We start from the raw sequence: 19216 nt of genomic DNA on the forward strand, positions 1-19216 counted from the left end.
CGAGGTCAGACTTTTTGGCCTCCTATAGTAGATACAGAGGGGTTCTGTGAAGTGAGGGCTTGGGATTTCTGTACTAATTATACCCCCATGAAAAAAATGGGTATATAATGATGTTTCCTGTGGATGTCTGTATTCCTCTTCTGGCATATCCTCTTCTGGCATATTCTGTGTACCCAGAACTCTTTCCTGAGTGTCCAGTCTGCATTTGCATAAGGAACACCTCCCTACTGGAAGGATCACAGGCGTCACAGATACCCCAGAGCATGATCTGCTAGTCCTTTGTCTAGGGTCTGTTGTCTGAGTGCGTGCCATTTCCCCTGAATCATGCAAGTCAAAAAATATGAGCATCACCTGCAACTTCCACTGCCGCCCACATCTGATCAATCTTCCAGTCCCCTGGGTTCCTCTTAAAGTCCTTCAACTACTTCTGATGTGGGTCCTACCCTATGCCAGGAAACCCAGACCATGCCTTCTCCCAGAAGGTGACAGGGGTCTCCACACACCAACTTGTGATGGAGACAATGAGCGACACACCCATTGAGGGAGGTGGCTGTCTCCGCACTCCTCTGGGGGAGAGAAAGTGGGCACGGAACAGAACTGTTGACAGACTCCAGGCTGCTATATTGGGAAGATTTGACAACACACACAAGGAGAGAGTGAGGGCGCGTTGACGGCTGGTGAGAGGCGTGGGGGCCGGCTGGGGACGTGTCGCTGCCACCCACGCAGGAGGAAGTTGGGAACATATTGCTTGGGACTGGTGCCAGCCTCCTGAAGAGCCAACCGCTTTCCTTCCCTCTCTTATATCTCTGGCACTTGCTGAGCAATTGAGGAAGGGGCTGCCTGGTACAGCCAGGCTAGCAGAGGACGTAGGCTACCAAGGTATCCTGAGATGAAAGCCAGGCTGTGTATAGTGTAATCTTCCTACCAGTCGGGATGACTGATTTTATCCCTCTCCATCTCATCCATCTCACCCCATCCCATCCTTCCTATTCCATTCCAGTTCATCCCATCCCATCCCATCCCATCCCATCCCAGCCCAGCCCACCCTATCCCATCCCATCCCAGCCCATCCCATCCCATCCCATTCCATCCCATCCCATCCCATGCATCCCATCCCATCCCATCCCAGCCCATACATCTCATTCTATACATTCTATCCCCTCCCATCCCATTCCATTCCATGCATCCCATCCCATGTATCCCATCCCATCCTACCCTATGCATTGCATTCTATCCCAATCAATCCTTTAACAATATCCTCCCACACATTTATAGTCTGATCTCACACACAACGCATCTCATCCCTTCCTACCTCCAGATCTCCTTCCGTCTCATCCTGCCCACATTCATCACCCCAGTACTTTTCTTCCAGTGTGGTTCATTACCTCACCTTGAAGGGACAGGAAACAAGAGTGAGTGTATATGTTTACTTTCTAGTGTTGGGGATGGTAATTAATCTCCCCACCAAACTGGTGTCGAACCAGCTGAGCCACAACACGGGAGCTGAGTAGATGGAAGCGATCTACCTCCATCTACCCTTGTAGATGGCATCACCCTTGTTTCTGACGAGTCATGAAGGGTGAGGCTTGGAAATGCAGCCACACTAGGCCCTAAGACCTTCTTACTGGCAGAGGCAGAATGGGACAGCTGTGGGTCTCTCCCCTGGGTCAGCTCAAGGCTTCAAACCACACTTCAGGGACCTTCTACCTAGTCTCCTCTCAGATGAATGATTCCTCTTCCAGTCAGGAGGGCTATTTTAATTCCATACCTGTAGGCATAGGGTGGGATTACATTCCTGGCCCTAGAGTAGAGTAAGGTCCAGCTGTGAATTAACCTGGAAGTGATCGCTGTGCATGCATCCACTCCCTCTGTCATGTGATTGGGAGTAGAAAGAGCTGTGATTATACCCTCCCCCCCCACCCCAATCATTGATTACATGTGAGGAAAAATAAGAAAATGAGAAACAACTTCTGTTTAAGGTGCTTGGTGCGAGAGCTCAATTTATTGAATAAATACCAGTGAATGAGAATTGAACCCATCATCCTTAACTTCTCCACTTATCCAGAGGCTCCTGTGACGCCACTTTATTCACTCCTACATACCTCCCGGAGTCCTCTGACATGGAGTACCCACTCCCAGGGGATCTGATGTCGTCTGGGGGACGTGGCAGAGCCTGAGACACTGACAAGTATCTATAGGGTATATATCTGGAAGTGACCCTTGGTGGTCTCATCCCCCATCCCCCAGGCTGGTTTACCTCTTCGCCTCAGTTCTCCCTGGCTCCTGTATGACCCCTTCGCTCTCCACAGTAGCTTTGCGCCCGCCCTCCCCCATTCTGGCTGGAACCATGCTGTGTTTGCCTATTCACCCATTCTCTGGAAAGTGGCTGTTCTGAGGAGTTGGTTGTCATTGACCTTTGTAACCAGACATCTCATTGTCCTCAGTGCCTCTCAACTGACAGGGGGGTCTTAAACGCCCGAGGGAAAGTCCAGCCGTTCTTGAATTCCAGTGAAGAAGACGTAAGTAGCTATTATTAGGTGTGTTTGTGGTGTGTATGTGGAGGCACAGTCTGTAAAGCCCCCCTTCACCCCAGCAGATCTTCTAGCAACATCTGGAAACTTCTGGGCCAAGACGGGGAGATTCCTGGACATAAAGTCAGATACCCACTCACGTTTTGACACTGACCACTTGTAACTATGGGCAAGCTGCTTGGGCAGGTTCTATACCCTGTATGTTGGGTGCCCACGGCCTGTACGGTTCCCTGCTGGGGTGACCCATGAACCGCTGTCAGCTCTCACTCGTCACCACACTTGACTGACATGGTGAAAGACAGCTGAATCATGGGTCCAGGGTAAGGACAGGGCTTCTGGTAAGAGATATCCCAGAAAGTTTGCATGAGAACCTGCCCACTAGCCCCCATCAAGGAAGACAGAAGTCCAATAACTGTCCACAGAAGGCATATCACAGAGAGAAAAGGGCAGAGGTTTGAGGGGACATTACATAATGGTGGGAGTCTGTGCTGGCTAGTCTATGTCAACTTTACACAAGCTAGAGTCATTGGAGAGGAGGGAGCCTCCATTAAGAAAAGGTCTCCATGGGCTGCAGACAAGCCTATGGAGGATTTTTTTTCTCTCTCTCTTTCTTTCCTTCGTTCGTCCTTCCTTCCTTCCTTCCTTCCTTCCTTCCTTCCTTCCTTCCTTCCTTCCTTCCTTCTTTCCTTCCTTCCTTTCCTCCCTCCCTCCCTCCCTCTCTTTCTCTCTTTCTTTCTCTCTCTCTTGTTCACTCACTCTTTCTTTCTTTCTTTCTTTTTTCTTAGATAGGGTTTCTCTGTGTAGCCCTGGCTGTCCTGGAACTCACTCTGTAGACCTGGCTGGTCTTGAACTCACAGAGATCCATCTGCCTCTGCGTCCTGAGTGCTGGGATTAAAGGCGTGTGCCACCACCACTGCCTGGACAGAGGATTTTCTTAATTAGTGATTGATGGGGGAGGGCCCAGCCTACTTTGTGTGGGACCATCCCTGGGTTAGTGGTCCTGGGTTCTGTAAGAAAGCAGGCTTTTATCCAGTGACTGATGGAAGCAGATGCAGATATCCACGGCTGGGCACCAGGCTGAGCTCCAGGAATCCAATCGATGAGAGAGAGGAGAGATTCTGTGGGCAGGGGACATTAAGATTGTGATGGGAAAATGTGCAGAGATGACCAGCCACATTAGTGGAAACCCATGAACTGTGGACTAATAGCTGTGGAGCCTCCATAGGACTAAACTAGGCCCTCTGGATACAGGAGACAGTTGTTTAGCTTGAACTGTTTGGGGGATCCCCAGACAGGGGGATAAGGATCTGTCTCTGGTGCATGGGCGGGCTTTTTGGAGCCTAGTGCATAGGGTGTAACACCTTGCACAGCCTTGGTGCAGGGGGTAGGGGCTTGGACCTGCCTCAGCTGAGTGTACCAGGCTCTGTTGACTCCCCATGGGAGACCTTGACTTGGAAAATGTGGGGATGGGGGGGTGGGAAGAGGGAAGGGGGGGAAATCTGTGGTTGGTATGTAAAGTGAATAGAAAATTTCTTAATAATAAAAAAAATAAATTAAAAAAAGAAATTAAAAAGAAAGAAAGAAAAAAAAGCAGACTGAGCAAGCCATGGGGAGCAAGCCAGTGAGCAGCACCCCCTCTGTGGCCTCTGCATCAGCTCCTGCCTCCAGGTTTCTGTCTGAGTTCCTGTCCTGACTGCCTTTGATGATGAATAGTGAGGCAGAAGTATAAGCCAAATAAACCCTTTCCTCCCCAACTTGCTTTTGGTCACGGTGTTTCATCGCAGCAAGAGTAGGATAGAGTTCTGGGTACGTGGTGGTATACGCAAGGGTCAGAGGGAACTGGTTTGCTGAACCTTGGGCAGTTTAGGCAAGAGAGCCGAAAAGCTCAACCTGGCCAACTGAGCCCCTGTAAAAATGGACAAGGGGAGTGTAAATAGAGGCTTTTTTGTCCCACCTGGTCCCGCATCTGCTTTTAAAATAATCACTCAGAGGCTTAGTATTAATCACAAACTATTTGGCCTATTGCTCAGGCTTATTACTAACTAGCTTTTACAACTTAAATTAACCCATTTCTATTAATCTATGTTTTGTCACGTGTCTTATGGCTTTACCTGTGTTCTAATACATCTTGCTCCTCCAGCAGTTGGCTGGCATCTCTCTCTCTCTCTCTCTCTCTCTCTCTCTCTCTCTCTCTCTCCTCTCTCTCAACTGCACCCTTCTTCTCCCTGTGTCTCTGCTTGGATTTCCAGCCTGGCTCTATCCTGCCTTGCTATAGGCCAAAGCAGTTTCTTTATTAACCAATGGTAATAAAACATATTCAGAGCATACAGAGGGATTATCCCACAGCAGGAGAGTCTCAAAATGGGTCATTCAAAGGCAGTTTGGTGCATTTCAGAGATGTGATCTAAGGCTTCAGATTCTTCAAAACCCAGAGGTCTTGAATACCCAGATAATGCATTGGATTTGACCCTCACCCCCAGAAAGCCATTGATGCCTTTGGAGTGTGGCAGTGCGGCAGAGGGGCAACCATGGGCAGACAGCCTGAGTTTTTGAATCTTGCTGCCCCTGAATGGTGACACAGATATATCCCAGTCTGCTGGTGGTTGTGCCCACCTGAAGTCTCTACACTAGGCCAGACCACCAGCTTGCATGTGGATAGAAGGTCCCTAGTGGCCTGCATGATGTCAGAGTCACCTAGAAAGAGCAGAACAACAACAACAAAAAGCCATCCTAGCTTTAGTCTGGACACCCATTCCCCACAGGTGATTTCCTTCAGCCAGTGTGATCTTCTGAGCTCCATAGGGACACCCCAGACTGCCTTCAGAGGAGAAACCTGGGTCCTGTCTTTTCCTAAGAGTATCTGAAGTATAATTTACCATAGCTATGTTTTCCCAGGCCTTCAGCTGAGGGCAGAGATGCAGAGCACATGCCTTGCATTCCAGCCTGGACCCAATCACATTGTACTAGCCTGTCGGAATCAGACCCTCAGGACAATTCTAATGATAAAGCCACCCTACCACCACCATTGGCCATGGCTTCGTAGTCATTGCTGTCTGTACTATGTCATGAAAGGTCAACATTAATATCCCCTATATCCATCACTGCTCTCATTAGCATCCTGGACTTGCCTGCTGCTGCCTCCCTGGGGAGGGGGTGGGAGGTGGGTCCCCTGGCCTGGCTGCTCTGCCCAAAGTGGGTGGGGGACTGAAGGGGACAGGCCAGCTTGTTAAATCTAATTACCTGGCTGCAGAAGGCGGCCCTAGCTCTTCAGAGAACCAGCTCAGCCCACCGCAATCCTCTGACTGCCTTTCCACCATAACGAGGGGCCGCCACCAGCTGCCGAGGCTAGATGGGCCTGAGTTTAATTGCTACCAAAATGTCAGCCCTTTCAAACCCACAGTATTTCATCACTTACCTTTAAAGAAGAGGGGAGAAAAAAATCAATTTGGACCGTGAGTTCGGCAGCAAAGCCGGCAGAAAGGGCTGCCCAGTTCTTCAGGGGAGCTGTTCTTTTCATTAAAATAGCTATTTTTAAAACTCTCTAGCCCCCCTCTTTAACACGAGATGAAAAATCCCAGCTACAAGAAGAAACCCTTTCAAGAGGGAATAATAATATAAAAAAAGAGTTTTAAAAAGCCCACTTCTAAAATGGGTCCCTTTTTTTTTAACCTCTCAAAGGTTAAAAAAAGGAAAAGAGAAAGGTTTTATTCTCAAAGGGCTTTTACATGTGTGATCTCATCTTACCACAGATGCGTGGGGTGGTGGGGAGGGCAGATGTCACTGTCCCCATTCTATGGATGAAGGACGGAGGCCCGTGAGGCCAAAGGCTCTGCTTGGTATGGGTGGGGTGCACGTCTGTTTAGAGGGCTGGATAAAAGATGGGATTTCTGCTGCCCTGATTGGTCGCCTCCCCTGGCACCCTGAAGCCTGACCCTAAATACATCCACCTCCCAAGTCCAAGCTATTTACCCATTAACTCAAGAAAGAAAAAAAAAATGGGGGTGGGCGTTAAAAAGTAAAACCCAGCCCACAGAGGCTCATGGGCGTTTAACACCCATTTAATTCTCCGTGAGATCACAGCCATCCTTTCTTCCCAGGGGAGACTTCTTCCTCTCTTCCTTAGAAGAAAGGGATGCAATTCTTTTGGAGATTACATTCCAGGGAAACTGGTTTCTTAAGCTCCTGCCTGAAGAGGCGTGCTGAAGTCAGCAGACTAATTAACCCCATTGTTTGGAATTAATCACTTCAGGAATATTGGGAGTCAACAAGAAATGTATCAGTTGGGCTCTTAATAACCCCAAAGAAATGCCAGTATAAAGGCATGTGAGATAGACTTTTCAGAACGTTACCACCAGCTACCAACTTCCCGGAGCTAGGCGGCACATTTGATCTGAATTGACAGTTTATTAGCACTATGCATTGCTCTCGGCTGTGCGGATCTCCCCACTTGGCCTGCTGAAATGACAAACTTTATTTGATTGAGGGGGCAGGGGCTTGGAGTTTTTTATGAATGAAGATGGAGAGACAGGGTCTACCATGGCTAGAGGCGTGGGGGTGTGGGGCTCAACGGCTACACCCTCCTGTAGCTGAGGGTCAGTCAGGGGAGCACAGTCAGAAACTCTTGTCTCCCAGGATGGGTGCTCGGGAGTGCTTAGGGCAGGGAGTCAGGCATAGGTGGAAATGGATGTAGAGCCTTGAAAAGTCACTTGGACTCCATGTGACATTGCTCCCGAAGGTTGGGGGACCATCAGTTGGGCTCCATGTGACATTGCTCCTGAAGGTTGGGGGACCATCACTTGGACTCCATGGGACATTGTACCCGAAGGTTGGGGACCATCTCTAATTCTGCATTCTCAAGATCCTTAGGATTCTTTTGTTTGGTTGGTTTTTGAGACAGGGTTTCCTGGTATAGTCTTAGCTATCCTGGAACTCACTTTGTAGACCAAGCTGGCCTCAAACTCAGAAATCTGCCTGCCTCTGACTCCCAAGTGTTGAGACTAAAAGTGTGCACCAGCACCCAGCTAGGATTTCTAATGGTAATTCTGCCCAGAGTCTGAGTTACATGTCAAGGGGTGCTCCCAAATTCTCCCTAGCAATCTCAGAGCAACAGGGGCCAGGTTTATTTCAAGGCACATCACGCTGTGTGGCTCTGTCCTGGGTGTCTGTGACTGCCCCGGTGTGGCCTTCTGCACTCTGTGACTCTGTCCTGGGTGTCTGTGACTGCCCTGGCGTGGCCTTCTCCACTCTGTGGCTCTGTCCTGGGTGTCTGTGACTGCCCTGGCGTGGCCTTCTCCACTCTATGGCTCTGTCCTGGGTGTCTGTGACTGCCCTGACGTGGCCTTCTCCACTCTGTGACTCTGTCCTGGGTGTCTGTGACTGCCCTGGCGTGGCCTTCTCCACTCTGTGGCTCTGTCCTGGGTGTCTGTGACTGCCCTGGAGTGGCCTTCTCCACTCTGTGACTCTGTCCTGGGTGTCTGTGACTGCCCTGACGTGGCCTTCTCCACTCTGTCCTTCCATTTCTTTCTCTGTCTCTACCTCCCCTTCTTTCTGTTATTCCTAGGGACACGTTTTTAAGATTGGCTCAATGAGATGAGGCGGTGGCACACTTTTTGGAGTCACTTTTGCTTGCTTTGAGCAGACAGAGAGGAGGAGAGCTTAGGAAGGACATGGTACAGTCCTGGGGTGTGCCCTGCAGCCTTGGGGCAGCCCCTTGGAAGCACTGGGGAGGGAGGCAGCTTGGCCTGATAGAGACTAACGGAGGTCAGCACCTGGCAGTGTCTGCCTCACACCATCAGTCTGTGTTAGAGGCTCACATTGTGCAGCTAGTTTGGGCACAGGCCATGGGTGACATCGTGTGCCTCAGTTAACATATATCCAACGGGATATAACAGTGGCTTCTAAAAGGAGTTTTAAAATTATTTTATGTGTATGGGTGTTCTGTCTGCAGCTCTGTGTGCCTCATGCATGCAGTGCACGTGGGTGCCAGAAGACGGCATCAGATCCCTCGGAACTGGAGCTACTGCTGTTGTGAGCCACCCTGGGGATGCTGGGAACAGAACCCAGGTCCTATGGAAGAGCAGCCAGTGCTCTTACTGGTGAACCATCTCTCCAGCCCTGTTAGAGGATTTTTTTCAATGGAGACTTCATACTATAAAGTTCCTGACAGAGTAAGAGACATGGAAATGCCTAACCTCACACTAACTGAAGAAGAAACAGGAAGAAAGTAGTTGCTCTGGGTTATTGATTATTCTGTGTAGCGTCGCCAAAGGTCCAAGCTAGAAAGCAATGTGAAAAGAAGAGAGAAGAAGGTTAGACCCTCCCGAATGGTAAGGTGCTGCCATGACTGTGCATCTGCTGGGCTCTGATGTCCCAGGGGTTATAAGGCCACAGAGTCCCACACATTGCACATGTACTCCATTATTTCATCTTCACAGAATCTTAGGAGAGAGCTCTACAGTTCAGATGTGGTTGGTCTCTTGGGTTTCGTACACTGGGAACTTGGTCCCCAAGGTGACTGGTTCAGTGGTTAAAAGCATAGCTGCTCTTGCAGAGGACCTAGATTCAGTAGTTCCCATCACCCACATTAGGCAGCTTACAGCCACCTGTAACTCCAGCTCTGTGGCTTTCTTCTGGCTTCCTCAGGCACCTACACACACGTTCATAGACACACACAAACACACACACACACACACACAATTAATTAAAGAATAAACAATAAAATCTTTTAAAACAACATACGAAACAGTAGAAGATATTTGTAAATTATAGATCTCATGAGAGTCTAGGATCCTGAATATATAAAGAATTCTTGCAATTCAACAACAGAAAGACAACCCAATTTTAAAAAAAGCAAAGAATTTAAATAGACATGTCTCAAAATAAAACAAAAGGCCAATAAATTTATGAAAAAAAAACCAAACATCATTACTCATTAAGAAAAGGAAAGTAGAAAACAGAATGAGCCACCCACTAGGATGGCTTTTTAAAAAATGGAAAATAACAAGTGTTGACAAGACTGTGAAGACTCTGGAACCCTCGTACATTGCTGGTGGGGATGGAAAACGGTGTAGTCAATGTGGAAAGAGCTTTGGCAGCACTTCATAAACTTAAACATAAGAGATTGCCATCTTGTCTACCAATTCCACTCAGAGATATTTATCCAAGAAAATTGAAAACATATGCATCCACAAATCTTTTGCAGTGGAATATCACAGCAGTGGAATGTCACAGAAGTGGGAACAGCCCGGTTGTCCATCAATGGGTGAGAGAATAAACAAAATGTTCCATGGGGACTGCATGTGAGATGCTATTTGATCAGAAGGAGGGAGGAAGTAGTGGTCCACGGCCACATGATGAGCCTTTGAAAGACAAGGCTGAGTGAGAGACACAGTGTATGAAAGATCATATCTGACAGAGTTCCACATATGTCAAGTGCCCAGGGTAGGCAATTCCATACAGACAGAAAGATGAATGTCTATCAGGACCTGGAGGGAGATGGGAGTGGCGTGGGCTTGCCTTTACAGGTTGTGGAGATGCTCTGGGGGTCAGATAGTGATAGCAGGTTAGCTTCGAGAAGACATGACAAGTGGGGAATAATGCGATTTACAATGGTGAGCTTTATGCTGTTTGTACTTTATGTCTGTATTCTTGCTTTCTTATTGTTCCTGATAGAAGCACTTTGAGGGAGGAAGGACTTAGCTTGGCTCACAGCTCCAAGGGTTTTCGGTTCATCATGGGAGGCCAGGCGTGGAGGTAGGAACGGCTCAGTCTGTGTTGGTGCAAGTGTGGGTGGCCCGACAGGAGGCAGAGAGTATGACAGGAAGGAGCCCAGAGAGGACACACCATCAAGGACACACCTCAGTGACCTGCTTCCTCCACGGAGGCACCGCTTCCTAAAGATTTTACAGCCTCTCAAAGGGACCAGCAACTGGGGACCAAGCATTCAAACACACGAGCCAAGGGGGAACATGGACAACTCAAGCCATGAAAGTTTCAATTTAAAAAAACATTGCAAAAGAAATTGCAAAGCTGAGCACGTCAGTCCCCAGCCTGGACCCTTCCTGGCCTCCATTGTTGCCAAGCCTGCCTGGTTAGGGGTGTGCCGCCTCCCCAGCATGCCTGAGGCCTCTTGGTTCCCTCCTTTCTGGATTCCTGCTTTCTCTCCTCTGATTCCCTAAAGGAGATGTGTCAGTCTCCTCCCACTTCTGACCGGAACTGTTGCACAGACCGCCCCTGTTCCCAGAGACATTCTTATTTCACTCTCTGCATCTCTCACGGAAGTTTCCATGACCTTCCAAACATGTCAAGATGCTTCAAAAGAACTTAGCTCCTTGCTATTTCCTTCTGAGACACCCCCATTTGTCTATCTGTAGGCAAGTACACACACGTGAAAGCACACACACTTGCAAGCACACACACGGGTACACATGGGGATTATTGATGAGTGGCTCCCTTCCCGACCCGACTTCAAGCTTTACTCACCAAATATCCCCGTCCCCAGCGGTGCCTCGCCCACTGCTTCTGTGTTAACCTTCCCATGCAGATTTAAGAGCCAATGCTGTTCCTGGCAGCTGAGTGTTGTTCCTCTAGCTCAGCTGGATCAATCAGAAATGAGGCTTGAACATGTGACAGGCCAGGCCACAGCCAGAAAGTACAATTGTGGTTTCTGGTTTGGGCTTTGGCAAGGGTCGTTTTCAAGCTTCCCACGTGCCTTAGTATGCAGTCAGAGGAGAGCACTACCTCTGCAGCCCTGCAGCCCCGCCTCCTTATCACGAAGGGCAGGAGGGACCACTGCAGCTCCCCCTCCCCCTGCTCCATTCCACTGAAGTCGACCCTGGGGCTTCTGTGCCTCTAAATGAGCTGTGGCACCTCTTGGGCTGAGGTTGTTCCCAGTCTTCACCCAGTTCCTTCCTCCACTGCGGCACATTGGTGGCAAGACACTTCTCCAGTGCTCTTTTTTGCATTAGTATTGGCTGTATGGGACGGGAAAGCCCCAGGAGTGCCTTCACATGCACAGACGTTTGAGTTCAGGTATGTCTGAAACTCCAACCTGATTCTGCCTGGACAGAGGTGGGTTTCTTGTGCAGAAGCCAAGGAGGCTCCAGAGCCTGTTTCTGAGAGGGCAAGTGTGGGAACATTGGAAGCAGGCTGGGGTAGGCTAGGGCACTGAAGGAGAGGCTGGGCCTGGTGGCTCATACCAGTAATCCCAGCACCCAGCAGGCTGAGGTAGGAGGATTGTTGTGAGTTAAGTAAGTGTGAACCCCTGTCTCAAAACAAAATCAGGCTAGCGAGATTACTGGGCAGGTAAAGGAACTTATTGTTCAACCCTCAGAACACACATAAAGGTAGAAGGAGAAAACCAATAATATGGAGTTAATCTTCTGATCCCTACAGGCATGATGTGGTATGCATGACCTTCCCTCATCATGCACAAACACAACACACACACACACACACACACACACACACACATGCACACACACCACAACCACCACCATCACCACCACCACCACTACCAACAACAACAACAAGGTAAAATAACCCACTCCAAAACAAAACAAGAAACTATGTATTAATTTGTGTTGCATGCTATAGATCAAACTAGGAAGGGATTAATAACGATGACTTTGGAAGTTACGCAGCATTAAGAACATACTGTTTTTCCTCGTCAAAGGATGTTATTGCATCTGTCTGTCTGTCTACCTATCTATCATCTATCTTTCACTGAAGCTTCAGGGGGTAAAATGGTGGAGGTTTGGGGGAAGGCCAAAGCTATCCCTTGGCACGGCCTCTGGAGAGACATCTCTGATCTTCCCAGGACAGCCCATTTCTCTGTTCTGTGGTCTTACAGCGAGGGTGAAACTCAAATTCTTACATCTGTCCACAGACTTTGCATCCTGTTGCTGACTTCCTGGATGGGCTAACCTCTGCTTCTTATTAAGCAGAAGTGGTAACACAACCCACTTCTCTGGGTTTGGGAATACTCACGGAGCTGACAGGTGGAAAGCACTGAGCACAGTACCTGTAGAGTACAATCTCGAGAAAGTTCATTAACACTAATTTTATGAGGGTTGCTAAGATGGTTCTATCGATAAAGGAGCCGACTGGCAAGCTTGATGACCCAAGTTCGATCCCCAGGACCAACATGGCTGAAAATTTCTCCTTATTTAAAAAAACAAAAAAAAAACTTCACTGTATGAGCTACAAGATGACTCTCCTCCCCCTCCCTCTCCCTCCCTCTTTCCTTCCCACCCTCCTAACTATAAGAGCTACAACCCACCCCCTCTGTGTGTGTGTGTACATGCAAGCCCAGGAAGCACATTTCTGGGTCTACCCCTCAGGCACCACATCAGCTAACACACATAATCTCATGAAAAATGGAAGAAAAGTTGGGCATTAATATTTAACCTATGCTCTGCATTGCTGATATTTTATAACATGGGCTTGGTGTTTGAAATTATTTTTTTGAATAACGGGAGAGTAACCTTTTTATAAGTGGCCCACACTTGTTTTACGCATTCATTCCAATGTGCAGCTGCCTGGGTAGGCAGCTTGTGATAGATCTGGACTGTTCCCAGCTCAGACCAGAGGCCTGGGTGTGTGAGCCTGTCTTAGATCTCCTGCTGTGGCTGGGTGCACAGTAACTGTCCTTGTGGATGAAGGGAGAGAGACAGAGCTGCAGAGGGGATGTGGAGTATAATGGGTAAGATTGAGCATACCATTGTCAGGAACATCGGGGTCTCACCTCTGGCTCTGGCTCATAAAGCCTGGGGGAGGCTATTGGCCCCCAGCAAAACGTGTAGCCGGTGCCTAGCACTTTATGAAGGATTGCAATGATCAGCATTGATAGTTTTGCAGCATCTAGGATCAACATTTGCAAACATTACCAAGTTTGCAAACACAGGTTCCCAAATGTGTGCGGGGGTGGGGGTGCGGCGGGGGGGGGGGCACACTGCCTCTCAGGTGGAGGGCTGAGGCTCCAGAATAAGACCCGCCTCCCCTCAGCTCTCAGAGAACTTCTGCTTCTCTGTCTTCTTCCCACAGAAACACTCCATGGCTGGACTTCTCCTTGACTGGCGAGTGAGCTCTCTGGGCCTCAGTTTCCCCTTCAGTACTTTGGGAATAATCATGAGACTTCACTTGTGTGGCTGTGAAGTTTAGCATTCCTCGGGCAGCACAGGAAGACAAGCCCCCATTTCCAGAAGCTGGAAAGTCTACTTCCATTGTAGAGAGCAGAATGAGGTCCCCAGAGGCCAGAGGGGGACGGGATGGGGAGAGGGACATCAGGCATTGACTTTGCAGCCATTTATTCAACAGTTTGAAAGAACAAGCAAAGTGCTTGTGCAGCCCAAGACAAAATGATACATGTTCAAGAAGACGAAAGACTGATGACCTGATTTGTTCAGAATATGTGGTGTGTGTGTGTGTGTGTGTGTGTGTGTGTGTGTGTGTGTGTGTGTGTATGTGTGTGCACCTGTGAGTGTACATGTGCGTGTGGAGGCCAGAGGTTGCATTGGATGTCTTCCTCGTTCACACGTCACCTTGCTTTTTGAGACGGAACTAGAGATGATCGATCTGGCTAGGCTAGCTGGTCAGTGAGCTCCAGAGATCTGCCCGTCCTCACTCTTCCAGCACCGGGGTTACAGATGTGTGCCGCTGCACCCAGCTCTGCTCTATGGGTTCTGGGATCAAACTCATGCCTGTGCTGTGGGCACTTTAGGGGCCAAGCCATCCTCAAGCCCCGTGTGTATAAATTTTAAACAGTCACATTTGTGCCCTGTTGCACAATATTATGCACAAGGATTATGTGCCATTAAAACACTCATTAGGGAAACTCTCATGTCGAATGTCCCCTACATACTTGATAAGTGTCAGTTATAATTCCGACCAAGTCTTGTGCAAACAGGGGCAGCACTTCCTGCTTTCGCTTACACCCCTGAGGTAGTGCGCAGGGGCTGTGGCTTGTCCATCTTCATCATCCAAGAGCCTGTGGCAGGTCCCTAAATGATGGCAATTTCTCAACCAAGGCTTTGTAGGGCTGAGCTCACGAGTCCTGCCCTAGAGAGGGAACCACGCAAGGAGGGGCTATCCTACGTCACGTGTGTCGCTGGTGCTGGACCTGCGCTTTTTCCCCTCTAGATAGCCTGCTCTTTTCTCTCCACCGGAAGCATGGCTGAAGCCCTCCCAGCTCCGGGCCAGCTCCGGGCCAGCTCCGGGCCAGTTCTGGGCCAGCTCCACCCAGCCACAGCACTGCCTCACAGCAAGGGCTCCCGGTTCACACTTGAGGAAATGGCCTTGTCACAGCCATCTCTGTTCCAGGGTCCAGATGCCAATTCTACAGTTACCAGAACCGGTGCTTTGAGATGGGACACAGACAGGGCGGGCAGGAGAGAGCAAGGGCGCCCTTCCTATGGGGAGGTGGCAGCTCATTGAGTGAGGAGGCAAGTCTTGGGGGGTAATGCAGATTCAGAACTGAGGGAAGGCTGTAAGGGACATGCCTGGCTCCAAGAGTCTCTTCTAAATCCCAGAGGCCTCCAGGAGGGGGACTGCCTGGCAGGTGGCCCAGATGTTATGGGTAGAGGCCTGGGAGCAGTGAGCAGAGACTGTCAGCCTACTCGATGTTCAGAGAGACAGAGGGAGAGGGGGATGGAAGATGTGTCTTGGGGATGGTGGGTCTCAGTGGCTGATGTCATCACCGCAGAGGGTCCTGGGGACAATACGTTGTTTCCCTACTTTGTGTCTAGTATTGTGTGGAGGCTTCACCATACATTGTCTACTTTTATTTTCACAGCTGTTTAATGACCCTGACACTATTTCTCCCCATTTCACAGAGGAGAAAATCAAGACACAGAGAGGTTACTTTCCTTGCTCAACACCACCCAGCCAGAATGACAGTCTTACTCAAGACCTTGGCAACTACTTGTGACAGGAACTTAACTCCTTTCGGCTCTCAGATAAATGAGAACTCACTACTCATGGAGCCTCTGAAGATCGCTGGGTCCAAGAGTCCATGTGATGATTCCAGCAATTCCTGCCTCCTCAGTGTGACGATTGGCAGCTGTCACCCCAAGAAGAAAGAGTGCAGAGGTTCAAGGCCCTGTCTCCGAGGTCAGCTTACGTGGGCCAGCCTCTCTATCCCTTGCTGATTCGTTCTGTGTGACTCCAGGCATACCCATCATCTTCTCTGACCTCAGTTTTCCTGTCTGTGAAATGGGGATAAAAATAGCATTCAGTGCGTAGGGCTGTTGTGAAGATTCGATGAGCTCTGAGTGTCGAGAGGTAAGACCACATGTAACTGTCTTTAGGAGTCTTGACTGGAAAAAGATTGTCCTGAGGAAGAGCCCCGCAGGCCCGTAAGAATACAGTGCAGCATCCTAAGCCAGTCACTGTGGCTGGGGGGGGGGGGCACTGGTCCTCCCCAGTGCGGTGGTCCAAAAATGGCAGGAAGAGGAGTGGAGGCATGTCACCAGCAGGGGACCACAACACTGCAGAGCTGGGACTTAAAGCCAGATTTTAATCACCTCCCAAGCATGCAATCATGGATTCTTTTTCTTCTTTTTATTATTTTTAAACGTATATACAGTTCGCTTATATATAAAGTTCACTTTTTTTTTATTACCATGTTCAGTTCTAGGTGTTTAAATACATGCATGGTTCCTTGGAACTGCCACTACAGACTGGACTCAGAGCAATTACCAAACCCTAAAGTGGTCCCTCATGTTGGGACTTTTGGATCCAGTCCTTCCTCATCCTTTTCTCCTGTCCAGCCAATCAGCTATGTTGTGTCTCTGTCATATTGTTTCCCCTACAGAATGTTATACAAATAGAACCAGCAGTTTGGAGTCTGGAGATTGAAGCATTTCAGGATCCTCCATAGAACTGTAGTAATAGTTAGTCCCTGTTCTTCACTGCATAATACTCCACTGTATGACTGTGTCTCATTTTGTTCATCTATTCAGCTGATTAAGAATGTATAGTTCAGCACCCTTGATGATGTGTGAGAACTACACTTGTCTTAATCAGGGTTACTACTGCTGTGATGAAACATCATGACCAAAAGCATCTTGGGGAGGAAAAGATTTATTTGGCTTACTCTGTACACCACTGTTCATCACCAAAGGAAGTCAGGGCAGGAACTCAAGCACAGCAGGAACCTGGAGGCAGGAGCTGATGCAGAGGCCATGGAGGGGTACTGCTTAGTGGCTTGCTCACATTGCCTTGCTCAGCCTACTTTCTTAGAGAACCCAGGACCACCAGCCCAGGGATGGCACCACCCACAATGGGCTGGGACCTGCCACATTGATCACTAATTAAGAAAATGTCCTACAGGCATTTATTCAGTTCCAAATAGTCAGCCTTGAAGACATACAAGTAACATTAAACAGACTGAGCAGGTTATATTTAGGAATATATATGTATATACACAGATGCATGCAACAATGATTAATGAAAAAAGAGGTCCCAAATGAGACCAAGAACAAGGAGGGGTGTCTGGGAAGTTTTGGAGGAAGGAAAGGGAAGCGGGGGAAATGATGTTATTACATTGCAATCTCGAAAAATAAAAGAAATAAAAAACAAGAAAGGAGTGTACATGTAGTTTGTTTCTGGTGTTGGGAAATTATGCACGACATTGCCATGAACATCTGAGTACACGATTTTGTGTGGAGGTGAGTTTTCATTTTTCTGCGAAGTAAAGACCTGGGACTGAGATGGCTGCAATGTGTATCAAGCTTCTGAAACCATGGGAGGGACTGGAGGGATGGCTCAGCTGTGCAGAGCACCCTTTGCTCTTGCAAGAGTTTGGTTCCCAGCACCCCTGTCCGGTGGCTAACAAAGGTCTGTAACTCCAGCTTCAGGAGACCCAGTGCCCTCTTCTGGGCCCTCTGAGCATAAGCATGTAAGTGCACAAATCCACACACACACACACACACACACACACACACACACACACACACACTATAAAAATAAAAATAAATTTTAAAAAGAGAAACTGTCAGACTGTTTTTGGGGGTGGGTGTATGTTTTCGCATCCCCACAGCAGTGTAGGAGGCGTCTGTCTGCTCTGCATCTTGCGGTAGCCAGTGATTGGTACTGCTACCATCGTAAATAAGGGTGCGGTCCACGGATGGGATGGTATCACAAAAGCTTAATAAATGGGGTCGTTTCCACAGAAACCAGAGGAAACTGCCAGCATTCCCTGGGGGGAATAATTGCCTCCCAGACATCAGAACTCAGTGTTTGAAGGTACCGGGCTGTTCAAGACAAATTCAAGGCCGGGTTAGGGAAGGAGTGGAAACAGCCCTCAAACCCACCTTCCCATGTCAGGGGTGGAGGGAACTCCATCTTCTTCATCGTTTCATCCCACCCGTGAGGAGACAAGACGACAGGAAAGTTTGGTCCCCCGGGAATTGTCTTTCCCTGCAATAGATTCCCTCTGAGGCCGGGTCACAGGGTCAGAGGCTGAGTGGAGGCTAGTGGGCAGTTGGCCTCTGAGCTCCTCTGGGACAAGGAGAGAGGTCTCTGGTTGCATCACTCATGGAGAAGAGAAGGAGGGGCAGAGAAGATCCCAGCAAGAAGTGCAAGGCCACGTGCATCAGCCCGAGGGACCTGTTCATTGTGATCATGTGGGCAGTAACTTTCACTTACCCCTAACCTCCCTGCCCCACCCCACCCCTTCCCGTTCTGCCCTGCCCTGCACTGCCCTGCTGGGTTAGTGTGCTGTGTCTGGGATTTCATCAGAGTCACTCCTTTGACTATAAAGTGTGAGTCTGGAGGAGCCCAGTGGGAGCACACACCTGCTAGCTGGGGAGGACAGTGCCATTGAAGCCTCGACTGCCACTTATGCCACTGAGGGTTTCGACAAGAGGGGGGTGCTGGGAGGGAAGGGAGAAGGTGACTGGTCTGAGCAGAAGGGTGGCTCAAATGTGAGCGGTAAGGGTGACACAGGTTGCGGGAGGAAGTGGCAGGGCTGGGGGGGGGGGCAGTGTGATCATGGGTCCTCAAGGGACAGAGGGACAGGCTCTGCTGGAGGTGAGGGGAGTTCAGGGTGAACTGTCTGCTACTTTCTGAGTGAGACACACCCCCAGAGAAGTCAGTATGTTCCCAGACCTCAGATGTTGCCTTTGGGCCGCTCTTGAGGCTACTGGGCACATCCTCTGGGACCATGGCTGTTCCCTCTCACCGTCCAACCCAGCAGAGATGCCTTTTGGAGCTGAAGGTGGTGGTGGTGGGGTGCTTTGTCTCTTGGCTCCTCCCCCTTCTCTGGCAACACTAAAAGGGACTGTGCTATTTCCTCTGTAGATTTGGACAGAGAAGATGGGTGATGAGCCCATCTATAAACAGCAGCGGCGGCGGCGAGGATGATAACAGTATCTTGAAAATGACAGTAGCAGATGCTGTTTTGTGAGCGCTCACTTCCCACCGGGCACTGTGTGAGCCTTTCAGGGAGACCTTGCTGTCGGCCCATTTCCTAGAGGGCGTGGAGGTACTGCTTGCTGAGGGAGGAAGGAGCTGCAGTTAAAAGGAAGCGGAAGGGTTTACTTGGGTCACTGTGTGATGGGACAGTCCATCATGGAAGGAAGTCATGCTGGAGTATGTAGTTACATCGCAACAGAACAGGAAACAGAAAGGGGACAGGAAGTGGGGGTGTGCCATTAACAGCAAGGCCTGCCTGGGTGACTGACTTC

This window comes from Peromyscus californicus, unplaced genomic scaffold (genome assembly GCF_007827085.1).
Source record: "Peromyscus californicus insignis strain IS unplaced genomic scaffold, ASM782708v3 Scaffold_5__1_contigs__length_169319896, whole genome shotgun sequence".
Classification (NCBI taxonomy): Eukaryota; Metazoa; Chordata; class Mammalia; order Rodentia; family Cricetidae; genus Peromyscus; species Peromyscus californicus.